An 11,626-nucleotide genomic window follows, 5' to 3' on the forward strand; every position below is an offset into this window, starting at 1 on the left:
AGACCGGAGTCACCGCAACAGGCCCGCTACATCGAGGGGGGTTGTCGCTTTGCCTCCCCAGGGTCTCAGGAGTGACGCATCGCTTGCTTTTCAACGCTACAGCTTTCACTTGGAACTTTTGTCGCATCTAAAGGTACTGTTGGCTAAAACGTGACGCAACTGTGGATTATTTTAACGCAACCTTAAGAACTCTTTTGAAACCATATTCTTGAACTGTGTATGTTAGATTTTTGTCGTTTTGGTCTTGTAGTTTAGATTAAATACCTTTCGTTTTCTAAACTGTTGTGGAGTCAGTTTGTGGTGTTTTCACTGTGTTACTGTGAGTGTTGGTACATATACTTTACACATTGCCTTTGATAAACCTGATTGCTCGTGCCAGGCTACCAAGGGGGTGAGCAGGGGTTATCTAAAGAGTGTATCCTCCTTACCCTGACTAGAAGCAAGGGTCCCTGTTTGGACAGTGGTACCTACCTCTGCCAACTAGAGACCCCCAGACCTAACAAGGAGTTTTTGCAAATTTTACTCCAAAAATTCAAAAACATCGCAGAGGAGAAGCCCACTCTCCCTTAAACCATCTACAGGAAATCTGTCAACTTTTTTTGGTTGTTGTAATCTGGGGAAATATTCACACTCCACCACTTACATAGATCTGTACCTTGTACTAGTGCTTGTGGCTACAATTGGGTGAGCAAACTGAGACTGTGAATTGATGTGGCGGGAAGGATGAGCATGAGGTATGTTGGGGTTGCTGCAAAAGGCATGTCTGTTGAAGTACAGGGATGGAAGGGCAGAACCAATTGCTTATTCTTCAAAGCAAAAACATAAATGGAGATTAAAAAAACTGCACAGATGCCTTTGTAGCATTAATGTGGATGACACAGCCATTCAGAGTGAGGGAACATCCTTAATGAAGATCCTTAACCACCAATAGGCTCAGCCTATCAGTAAAAGCTGGTCCACATTGTAGTTAATGAACACAGTAAGCATGTCATGATGATTTAGGATTATTATTAGACAATACTATTACCACATAGTAAATAAGTCTTTTTATTGGAGACTGAATCATCATTATGTTTTTTACGTGAATGAACTTCCTTCAGGATCCAACAGGAGTATGCCAAGCACTCTTTCTCAATGGCAGCACACATCTTCTGCCCAATCAAATATTGTACTCCAGTTAATCAACATGTGCAATCAGACAAAGCTGCTATCTTAGGTGTACTTCTTAAAACTCTCTTTCTGTTGATCACATATGGTCAGGTGACTGCTGTGATGTGCATCCAGACCTAAAGAGTAAAACTCTGCATCTCAAAAGTTCTGAAACACATCTGTTAACTAAGGTATTTTAACCAAAAGCACATCACAATACTTACAAGTATCTTAACTTTTCCTGTCTGATGCATGGAGTTATATCGATAGTTGCAGAATATTAGTCATTTTCCAGAAGCAGTGCAGTGGTTTGTTCACCCTCTGCTTTATTAAAAACCACATTGTTTTCGATTATTGCCAATAATATTGCACAGTTCTGATCTGCTCCCATTCTGCCTTTCAATAAGGGAAATGTAAGTAAATGGATGAGAGTGACTAGAAGGAGCTAGGTAGTCCACAGTTGTCCTGTCGGAATATGTATCCTTTCTAGCAGAGAATATTCATGCAACATTATATTTTTCCTAAATTATTATCTGCTCACTTATGGTTTGTTCATGTTGCTCAGATATGAATTTACCTTACAGAAGTGAAAAGATAAGAGGCGATTGAGAAAACAGGAACAAGTTAGTTTAATTAAATGCAGCGGCCGGGAGATTCTTGACAGAATGCATCTTGATGTACAAAGTTTTGGCTGACATTATATAATCTTGTGAGGTACAATAAAGTAATTTCTGCATTCCTAAAAACGTGGGCATTTGAAAAGGACACAGATGGCTCTCAATCTCAGGGAAAGCTTAGTGTGGGCCAGTGTGTATGTGTCCAGATGTCCAACATGAGGAGCTTGTGATCACTACGTGTGGTGTGTATGTCGTGTCCTGATTGGCTGAGTGTTCCTATCTATTTGTGGTATCTAGCATTATGGTAATTTTGGAGAATGCAACCCTTTGGCCAAACATATTTTATTGGGGCCAATTTCCTCAGACCTGTTTGTGCTGCAACTATCTAGCTGTGGGAATGATCATGGTTTTCCCTGGGTGTGCGTTTGTCGTTGGACTAAGAGAGACCCCACCTGTCATCTGTTACTTGATAGACATGGGTGTGGGTCACAGGGACTGCTGACCACATATCTCTGACTCAGGGTTGATGGTGAGGTCACCTTGAGTGAATCCGACAGCAATGATGCAAGTTTAGTGGAACTCCTCAATATAATATGGCAGTCACTCGTATGATTTTCCTGACATTCTCCCCATTGCGGGTACAGTTGTCATAGCATCCATCCACATTATATTTACTGACACTGACACAGTTATGCTTGCCTTGGTCACAGTGTGCATCAACATTGTGTCTACTGGTAAGACATTCCTATTCATGCATGCATTATGGCATGCATTGACATCATTACTGCCTATATCGACACTGTTGTGTGGGCACAGGTTATGGCATACGTTTTTATTGCATTTATTGGCATTGACATTGTCAGACCTAAGCATATCATGGTATTCACTGACATTGTATTTACCTATTCCAACAGTCACTCTGTATATGTTTAGTGGACTCCATTAAGAGCCAGATGTATGACCGTTTTTAGTGGTCGAAACAGGAAATCGGACTGTTTGCGACCGCTAAAAGGGTTGTAGCATGTACCAAACCTATTTTGTGGGTCGGTAACCTGTTACTGACAAGCAAAATAGTTTGTGCAAATCGATATTAGGAAAGGGCATGCCAAGGGTGTCCCTTTCTGCTAGTGAGTCGCAGGTGGATATAAGATTGTTTTGCGACCACAATTGCAGTTGCAAAACAGTTCCATTTACCACCAATTTCAAATTATGGTCAACAAGTCAAAAAACAGGAAGGGGCCATAGGGGACTCTCTCCCAGTATGATTGGCAGACAAAATATTTTTTAAGCGCAGGTAGTGGTCCCAGGGACCACTGACTCCTCTTAAGTAATGAAACTGAAACATTTCATTTTTATTTTTTAAATGCAACTCATTTATCTATATGGAAAACGTTCTGCATAAACAAAAACAGCTTTATTGAAAAAGCTGTTACAGACATGGTGTATGACTTGCCTCCGACCTATTCGGGAATCACAAACAGTGTCTCAAACACTGTTGTCCTCAGTGTTTGTGACTCGCAAAAAATGCAAGTTGAGAGTTGCAAACACTGCTAAATATGTTATTTCCAATAACTACCCGTGTCCGTACAGTAAACACCCACAGGAATAGCCACTGCTCAACCTTTATATGGTGAGCAGCATGGATGTTTAATTGTCTCTTCTTCTGAAGAACAACCCAGGAGTAGGTAGCAGAAAAAACTTTGCTGGAGCGAGGAACGCCATGAGACCTAATGTCTGCCTTGCTTTAGAGTAACCTGCCAAGAGTAGCCTTGTCCTTGACAGGAGATCTGAACAGAGAGAGCTGATGATGGACCTCAAGGTCACAAAAAGAGAACTGCTAGAAGAATTCACAAGAAAAAGGGTCCTCCAGCCACAGTACCTGAAGTAGCAGTAACTTTGGACATTCTGATGCCTTCACAGAACAGTCAAAGGCCTCGACACTTGCCCTGGCTGTGAACTTCCTTGTGCATCCAGCAATTTTCAGGCCACAATTAAAATGGTGATTAATGTTACTACTCGTGAGAGCTAGGAACTTTATCTAGTGGCAGTTTTAGGTTCATCGTAAAGTAAGTGAAAGGGTAATGTGCCTGTTGCAAAGAACGTGAACCATGCAGATCACATAACTGAGTGAACTATGAGTAGTGCTTTGAAATTTATGTCAGAGAGAGGCTGTTGATGTTTCTAATGCAGTCCTAGTGCATTAACATTCTTAAATATTTTTGGGATCTCTGGCTCTAATAAATCCATATTCACATCCTTTTGACCTATCCTGGGGCCAGATGTATGACACCTTTTACTGACCATTCAGAAAAGGGGGTGGTGATGAACAGAGTGTCTGAATTAAGCAGACCACTCTTACCCAGTCCAAAGATCAGGGCTTGATCCATCACCGTTATTTATCTCACTGCCCCATCCCAGCTCAGCTACCGGGGAAGACGGCTGAAATGCCAGAAACCGGTCCCCGGAAGCTTGTTTCCTTCCCAGTGTAAGAATTGGCTTTTGTAGTCTGGTCTGCCCTGTTCCCATGATGCACTGGGCCAGGGACAGACTAATTTGCATACAGCCAGGTTCTGAAACTGGGATGGTGCAATGAGCTAAAAAACGGTGTTGGATCTAGCCCTGATCTCTTGACTGGGTGAGAGTACTCTGCTTAATTCAGAGACTCTGTCCATCACCACCCCTTGTTGTTAATAATTTTGTCCACCCTAAGCGTGGAAGGGTATACTCAGATGTGAGTCCCTTGCTCATTGCACCATCAGGATTCAAGCAAGCCGGGCCGAAGACGGCTGAAATGCCAGAAACCGGTCCCCGGAAGCTTGTTTCCTTCCCAGTGTAAGAATTGGCTTTTGTAGTCTGGTCTGCCCTGTTCCCATGATGCACTGGGCCAGGGACAGACTAATTTGCATACAGCCAGGTTCTGAAACTGGGATGGTGCAATGAGCTAAAAAACGGTGTTGGATCTAGCCCTGATCTCTTGACTGGGTGAGAGTACTCTGCTTAATTCAGAGACTCTGTCCATCACCACCCCTTGTTGTTAATAATTTTGTCCACCCTAAGCGTGGAAGGGTATACTCAGATGTGAGTCCCTTGCTCATTGCACCATCAGGATTCAAGCAAGCCGGGCCGAAGACGGCTGAAATGCCAGAAACCGGTCCCCGGAAGCTTGTTTCCTTCCCAGTGTAAGAATTGGCTTTTGTAGTTTGGTCTGCCCTGTTCCCATGATGCACTGGGCCAGGGACAGACTAATTTGCATACAGCCAGGTTCTGAAACTGGGATGGTGCAATGAGCTAAAAAACGGTGTTGGATCTAGCCCTGATCTCTTGACTGGGTGAGAGTACTCTGCTTAATTCAGAGACTCTGTCCATCACCACCCCTTGTTGTTAATAATTTTGTCCACCCTAAGCGTGGAAGGGTATACTCAGATGTGAGTCCCTTGCTCATTGCACCATCAGGATTCAAGCAAGCCGGGCCGAAGACGGCTGAAATGCCAGAAACCGGTCCCCGGAAGCTTGTTTCCTTCCCAGTGTAAGAATTGGCTTTTGTAGTCTGGTCTGCCCTGTTCCCATGATGCACTGGGCCAGGGACAGACTAATTTGCATACAGCCAGGTTCTGAAACTGGGATGGTGCAATGAGCTAAAAAACGGTGTTGGATCTAGCCCTGATCTCTTGACTGGGTGAGAGTACTCTGCTTAATTCAGAGACTCTGTCCATCACCACCCCTTGTTGTTAATAATTTTGTCCACCCTAAGCGTGGAAGGGTATACTCAGATGTGAGTCCCTTGCTCATTGCACCATCAGGATTCAAGCAAGCCGGGCCGAAGACGGCTGAAATGCCAGAAACCGGTCCCCGGAAGCTTGTTTCCTTCCCAGTGTAAGAATTGGCTTTTGTAGTCTGGTCTGCCCTGTTCCCATGATGCACTGGGCCAGGGACAGACTAATTTGCATACAGCCAGGTTCTGAAACTGGGATGGTGCAATGAGCTAAAAAACGGTGTTGGATCTAGCCCTGATCTCTTGACTGGGTGAGAGTACTCTGCTTAATTCAGAGACTCTGTCCATCACCACCCCTTGTTGTTAATAATTTTGTCCACCCTAAGCGTGGAAGGGTATACTCAGATGTGAGTCCCTTGCTCATTGCACCATCAGGATTCAAGCAAGCCGGGCCGAAGACGGCTGAAATGCCAGAAACCGGTCCCCGGAAGCTTGTTTCCTTCCCAGTGTAAGAATTGGCTTTTGTAGTTTGGTCTGCCCTGTTCCCATGATGCACTGGGCCAGGGACAGACTAATTTGCATACAGCCAGGTTCTGAAACTGGGATGGTGCAATGAGCTAAAAAACGGTGTTGGATCTAGCCCTGATCTCTTGACTGGGTGAGAGTACTCTGCTTAATTCAGAGACTCTGTCCATCACCACCCCTTGTTGTTAATAATTTTGTCCACCCTAAGCGTGGAAGGGTATACTCAGATGTGAGTCCCTTGCTCATTGCACCATCAGGATTCAAGCAAGCCGGGCCGAAGACGGCTGAAATGCCAGAAACCGGTCCCCGGAAGCTTGTTTCCTTCCCAGTGTAAGAATTGGCTTTTGTAGTCTGGTCTGCCCTGTTCCCATGATGCACTGGGCCAGGGACAGACTAATTTGCATACAGCCAGGTTCTGAAACTGGGATGGTGCAATGAGCTAAAAAACGGTGTTGGATCTAGCCCTGATCTCTTGACTGGGTGAGAGTACTCTGCTTAATTCAGAGACTCTGTCCATCACCACCCCTTGTTGTTAATAATTTTGTCCACCCTAAGCGTGGAAGGGTATACTCAGATGTGAGTCCCTTGCTCATTGCACCATCAGGATTCAAGCAAGCCGGGCCGAAGACGGCTGAAATGCCAGAAACCGGTCCCCGGAAGCTTGTTTCCTTCCCAGTGTAAGAATTGGCTTTTGTAGTCTGGTCTGCCCTGTTCCCATGATGCACTGGGCCAGGGACAGACTAATTTGCATACAGCCAGGTTCTGAAACTGGGATGGTGCAATGAGCTAAAAAACGGTGTTGGATCTAGCCCTGATCTCTTGACTGGGTGAGAGTACTCTGCTTAATTCAGAGACTCTGTCCATCACCACCCCTTGTTGTTAATAATTTTGTCCACCCTAAGCGTGGAAGGGTATACTCAGATGTGAGTCCCTTGCTCATTGCACCATCAGGATTCAAGCAAGCCGGGCCGAAGACGGCTGAAATGCCAGAAACCGGTCCCCGGAAGCTTGTTTCCTTCCCAGTGTAAGAATTGGCTTTTGTAGTCTGGTCTGCCCTGTTCCCATGATGCACTGGGCCAGGGACAGACTAATTTGCATACAGCCAGGTTCTGAAACTGGGATGGTGCAATGAGCTAAAAAACGGTGTTGGATCTAGCCCTGATCTCTTGACTGGGTGAGAGTACTCTGCTTAATTCAGAGACTCTGTCCATCACCACCCCTTGTTGTTAATAATTTTGTCCACCCTAAGCGTGGAAGGGTATACTCAGATGTGAGTCCCTTGCTCATTGCACCATCAGGATTCAAGCAAGCCGGGCCGAAGACGGCTGAAATGCCAGAAACCGGTCCCCGGAAGCTTGTTTCCTTCCCAGTGTAAGAATTGGCTTTTGTAGTCTGGTCTGCCCTGTTCCCATGATGCACTGGGCCAGGGACAGACTAATTTGCATACAGCCAGGTTCTGAAACTGGGATGGTGCAATGAGCTAAAAAACGGTGTTGGATCTAGCCCTGATCTCTTGACTGGGTGAGAGTACTCTGCTTAATTCAGAGACTCTGTCCATCACCAACCCTTGTTGTTAATAATTTTGTCCACCCTAAGCGTGGAAGGGTATACTCAGATGTGAGTCCTTTGCTCATTGCACCATCAGGATTCAAGCAAGCCCGGCCGAAGACGGCTGAAATGCCAGAAACCGGTCCCCGGAAGCTTGTTTCCTTCCCAGTGTAAGAATTGGCTTTTGTAGTCTGGTCTGCCCTGTTCCCATGATGCACTGGGCCAGGGACAGACTAATTTGCATACAGCCAGGTTCTGAAACTGGGTTGGTGCAATGAGCTAAAAAACGGTGTTGGATCTAGCCCTGATCTCTTGACTGGGTGAGAGTACTCTGCTTAATTCAGAGACTCTGTCCATCACCACCCCTTGTTGTTAATAACCTTTTACTGACCAGGCAACTGGTAAAATGCATTTTTCCATCTACAAACCCTATTTTGTGAGTCGGTAACCTATTACCACCTTGCAAAATAGGGTTGTGAGTCACTAGTAGGAAAGGGCATGCCAAGGGCGTCCCTTCATAATACCGAGTGGCAGGGGGATGTACAATTGTTTTGCAACCGGAATGTGGTCGCAAAATAATCGCAGTTTACCACCTACTTCAAATAGGTGGTAAGCCAGTCACAAACAGGAAGGGATCCCCAGGGGACCCCTTCCCCTTTGTGAATGGTAGCAAAAACGCTTTTTAGGAGCAAACAGACACAGACATGGTGGTCTCCTGTCATCAGCAGGCCACCATCCCTGTGTTATTGCCCATTCCCAATGGGTCACAAATTGCGACCTACTTCATGAATATTGATGAGGCAGGTCAATTGCGACCCCATTGGGAATTGCTAATGTGTTTGAGACAAATTAGTAAATTTTATTTTGCTAGTAGCAAAAAATCACATTAAGATTCTTGCAAAAGGAAATGGTTGTACATCTGGCCCTTAGGGCCACATGTATCAAAGTCCGATTTTGCATTCCCTAAACAGCGAATTTTAGGTAACCGCTATTTAGGGAATGCAAAACAGTATGTAAGAAAATAGCGAAGCCCTAGTACTGATTCCTCCAGAGTCGCAATCAGGGAATTGCTATGAGGAAATGCTACTCAACTACTAAAAGCCCATAGGTGTGAATGATTTTGCATTATCTAATTTGCGATTACCTAATTGGTAATCACAAATTAGGTAATGCAAAATCAAGGGTGCCTAGGGGCCTAAGGCCCCCCCCGGAGCACCCTCAAAAAAATGTACACATTTAAAGCTACATGCCACGTTTGTCGATGGTGATAGCATTTCCTAAATGCCTAGTTTTGCATTTAGGAAATGCTTGGTACATTTGCATAGGGAATCACAAATTCCGATTCCCTATTTGAAGACACAATTTTAGGTAATTACAGAAGATTGTGATTACCTAAAATACACTGTCAAAGCCTTTCATAAATCTTGAAAGGCTATTTTGCATCCGCAAATGATCAAATGTAGAGATTTGCACCATTTGCGAATGCAAAATAGGTTGATACACGTGGCCCTTAGTGCTTTCAATTTTGCTTTCTGTACTGCTTTTCATTTTGTTTGCTGAACTAATTTCGTGAAAACAGAAGAAAGAAATCTAATCATAAATAATAGCCGGCGCAATCACTATGTCACTGAATGTAGCCACGAGGACATGAAAAAAACATTACTTCTGAACCATCAACCATAATATTTTCAGTTAGAGGCTGAGTTGGAAAGATGTCACATTTTCATAATTCCTAACAAGAAATAAATATTTGAAATTCGTAGCAGAACCTATTACACCCAATGGGAATAATGGTTCCAACTTCTAAGATCTCTCGTAAAAATAATGTTAACACACATTTCATAGTTTTCTGTTTAACTGTGCAGTAAACAAGCATGAAATGCAATCCAAGCATCATTTGATAATGAATATAAAACCATGTTATGTCAGCATGACATCTCATATGAGTGCAATTCCAGATCAAATAATCACATTTTAAGTGTGCTGAAAAATAACCTAAAATGAGACAATCTAATTGCCATTACGAGTGAATGTTTTCATCTGGATTAAATATTACCCACTGTCTATTCAAATTCATTTCACATGCAGCGCCACATGTTCTAACAGTAGATTGGAGAATTAAAAGCCACAGAAACCTGCAAAGTCATCCTTCTCAATGAAAGCTGCTGCTGGGCTGAAGTCATAAAGCCGAAAGGCAGCCATGTGCCTTCCTTTGCTACAACAGAGGAAGCTGCCTTTTTCAAATCGAAAACTCCTGTAAGTTATGCAGATTTGAAAACTTCTGGGTAAATAAATAGTGAATGAAGGAGAGGGACAGTTCATGTTATTTCATCCCTGTTTCACTACCTTTAATATATTAGTAATGTTATTTTCACTCTCCTGTGTCAAACATATATACCATTCCCTTGACACTGTGTTGGGACTCTTAAGGGCCGAAGGTTTTAAAAAAAATCACAATGATGATTTTCACTTCTTCTGCATTTAGAACACCCGGTCACTTCATTTGTTCTGGAGAAAGTGCTATTTACTAGTGGAAATGCCATATAGGTTGTGGAGAGTTTGTGGCACAAAGTCACATTAGTTTGTGTTAGCAAATAAGAGGAAATTCAATGGCCGTGGTGCACCTTTCACCATTTTTCAGACAAGGTCACTCGGTTTGAAGGAAAATATGAATGTATCAATGGTTGGGGAGAGATGTGAAAGAAGGTAAATGCCTAATTTACTAAGCTCACAAGTTCAAAAGTAAAGATATTCACAACTTCAGGTTATCAAAAGGTTGACGCTCCAGTTTAGTAGCTTGGATAAGTTCAATATGGAACCTTGTAAGCGATAGTGGTCAATTGAAAAAGCAACTTGCAGAACTCATGGCAGCTGTGAAATAGTGAAAGTAAGGGGCATATTTACTAGGAAATCTTACAATTTTACAGCACTGTGCTGTGTCATTTCAAAAAAGCAGGTACATGCCATATTTTCTAAATTCTGCACACCCCTGTGTTTTCCCTTGCACTAAAACTAGCTGCCTAGAACCAACACAGACACCCTTGCACAACAGTGCAAGGGTGCCTGCATTGTAGGGATATTGAAAAGGTTAAAAATACGGTGAAAAGTTCAATTTCTTACTCTGAAGGATACATGATAATAAATAGCAGCAGTAAATGCTCAAGAAAATGGATGTGTGCACAGCAGTCTTCCAGTGGCAAGATTATCACCTGAGTTATTAGACTAGACCTAACTAGTCCAAGGCTTAGACAGGGCCCACTGAGGAAAGCTAAGGTCACACCAAACCCAGTAGGGCAGTGTCCTCTGAATCTTATGTGGGTACCAAAGGTCTAAGCAGTTTCTGGTTAAGGGATGTTTGCTTAGCTCACGATTGTGCTCTCTTAGCTCCATGTTTTGATTTCAATTAACACTTTAAATTATAGAATTGCTCCATATTCATACATAGACGTGTTTCACAAGACCCCAATTTGGAAGCACTAGTCCCAACTGCTGAAAAATTCTTGTGATTGTTTAAGGTGCACGATTTCAGACTGCTAAAATAAGTAACTGGGCCACCGTGTTGTGATCTTTGTGTTTCTCCCTTGTGAACCCCTAGTGCATTTCATATATTCATGTATCTGAGTGCACATTTTTCACTTCTAAATGCATGCTTCATTTAGTATTTATTGCACATGTACAATATTTAATGTTTCCTTTATTATAGCTTAATAGCACATCAGTACTTTATATATATGCTTATATATATATGTTTTATTGTAACATATGATAGAATTTAGTGATGAAAAAGCATAATTCATATGTTCAGGTGTGCAATTTAGACCATTCACCGCAAAGGTTTGTCTCTTCAAATTAATAAGAAAATTGTGTACAAGTTTGGTCTTAGAAACAGAGAAATGCTCAACTTCCTGAGAGTTTTGTGCCAGCTGAGACACAAACACCCCTAGAGAAGGCCACTGGCTCCTCAGAACCAAGTGGTGCGTATAAGCTTGGGAACGCCATAACTGAGAAAGAGTACAGAAGCCAACTAAACAACAAGACAGTTTGTAGTGTAGATGCCACCTAAAGTAACTCCAAA

This window comes from Lissotriton helveticus, chromosome 8 (assembly GCF_964261635.1).
Source record: "Lissotriton helveticus chromosome 8, aLisHel1.1, whole genome shotgun sequence".
Taxonomy (NCBI): Eukaryota; Metazoa; Chordata; class Amphibia; order Caudata; family Salamandridae; genus Lissotriton; species Lissotriton helveticus.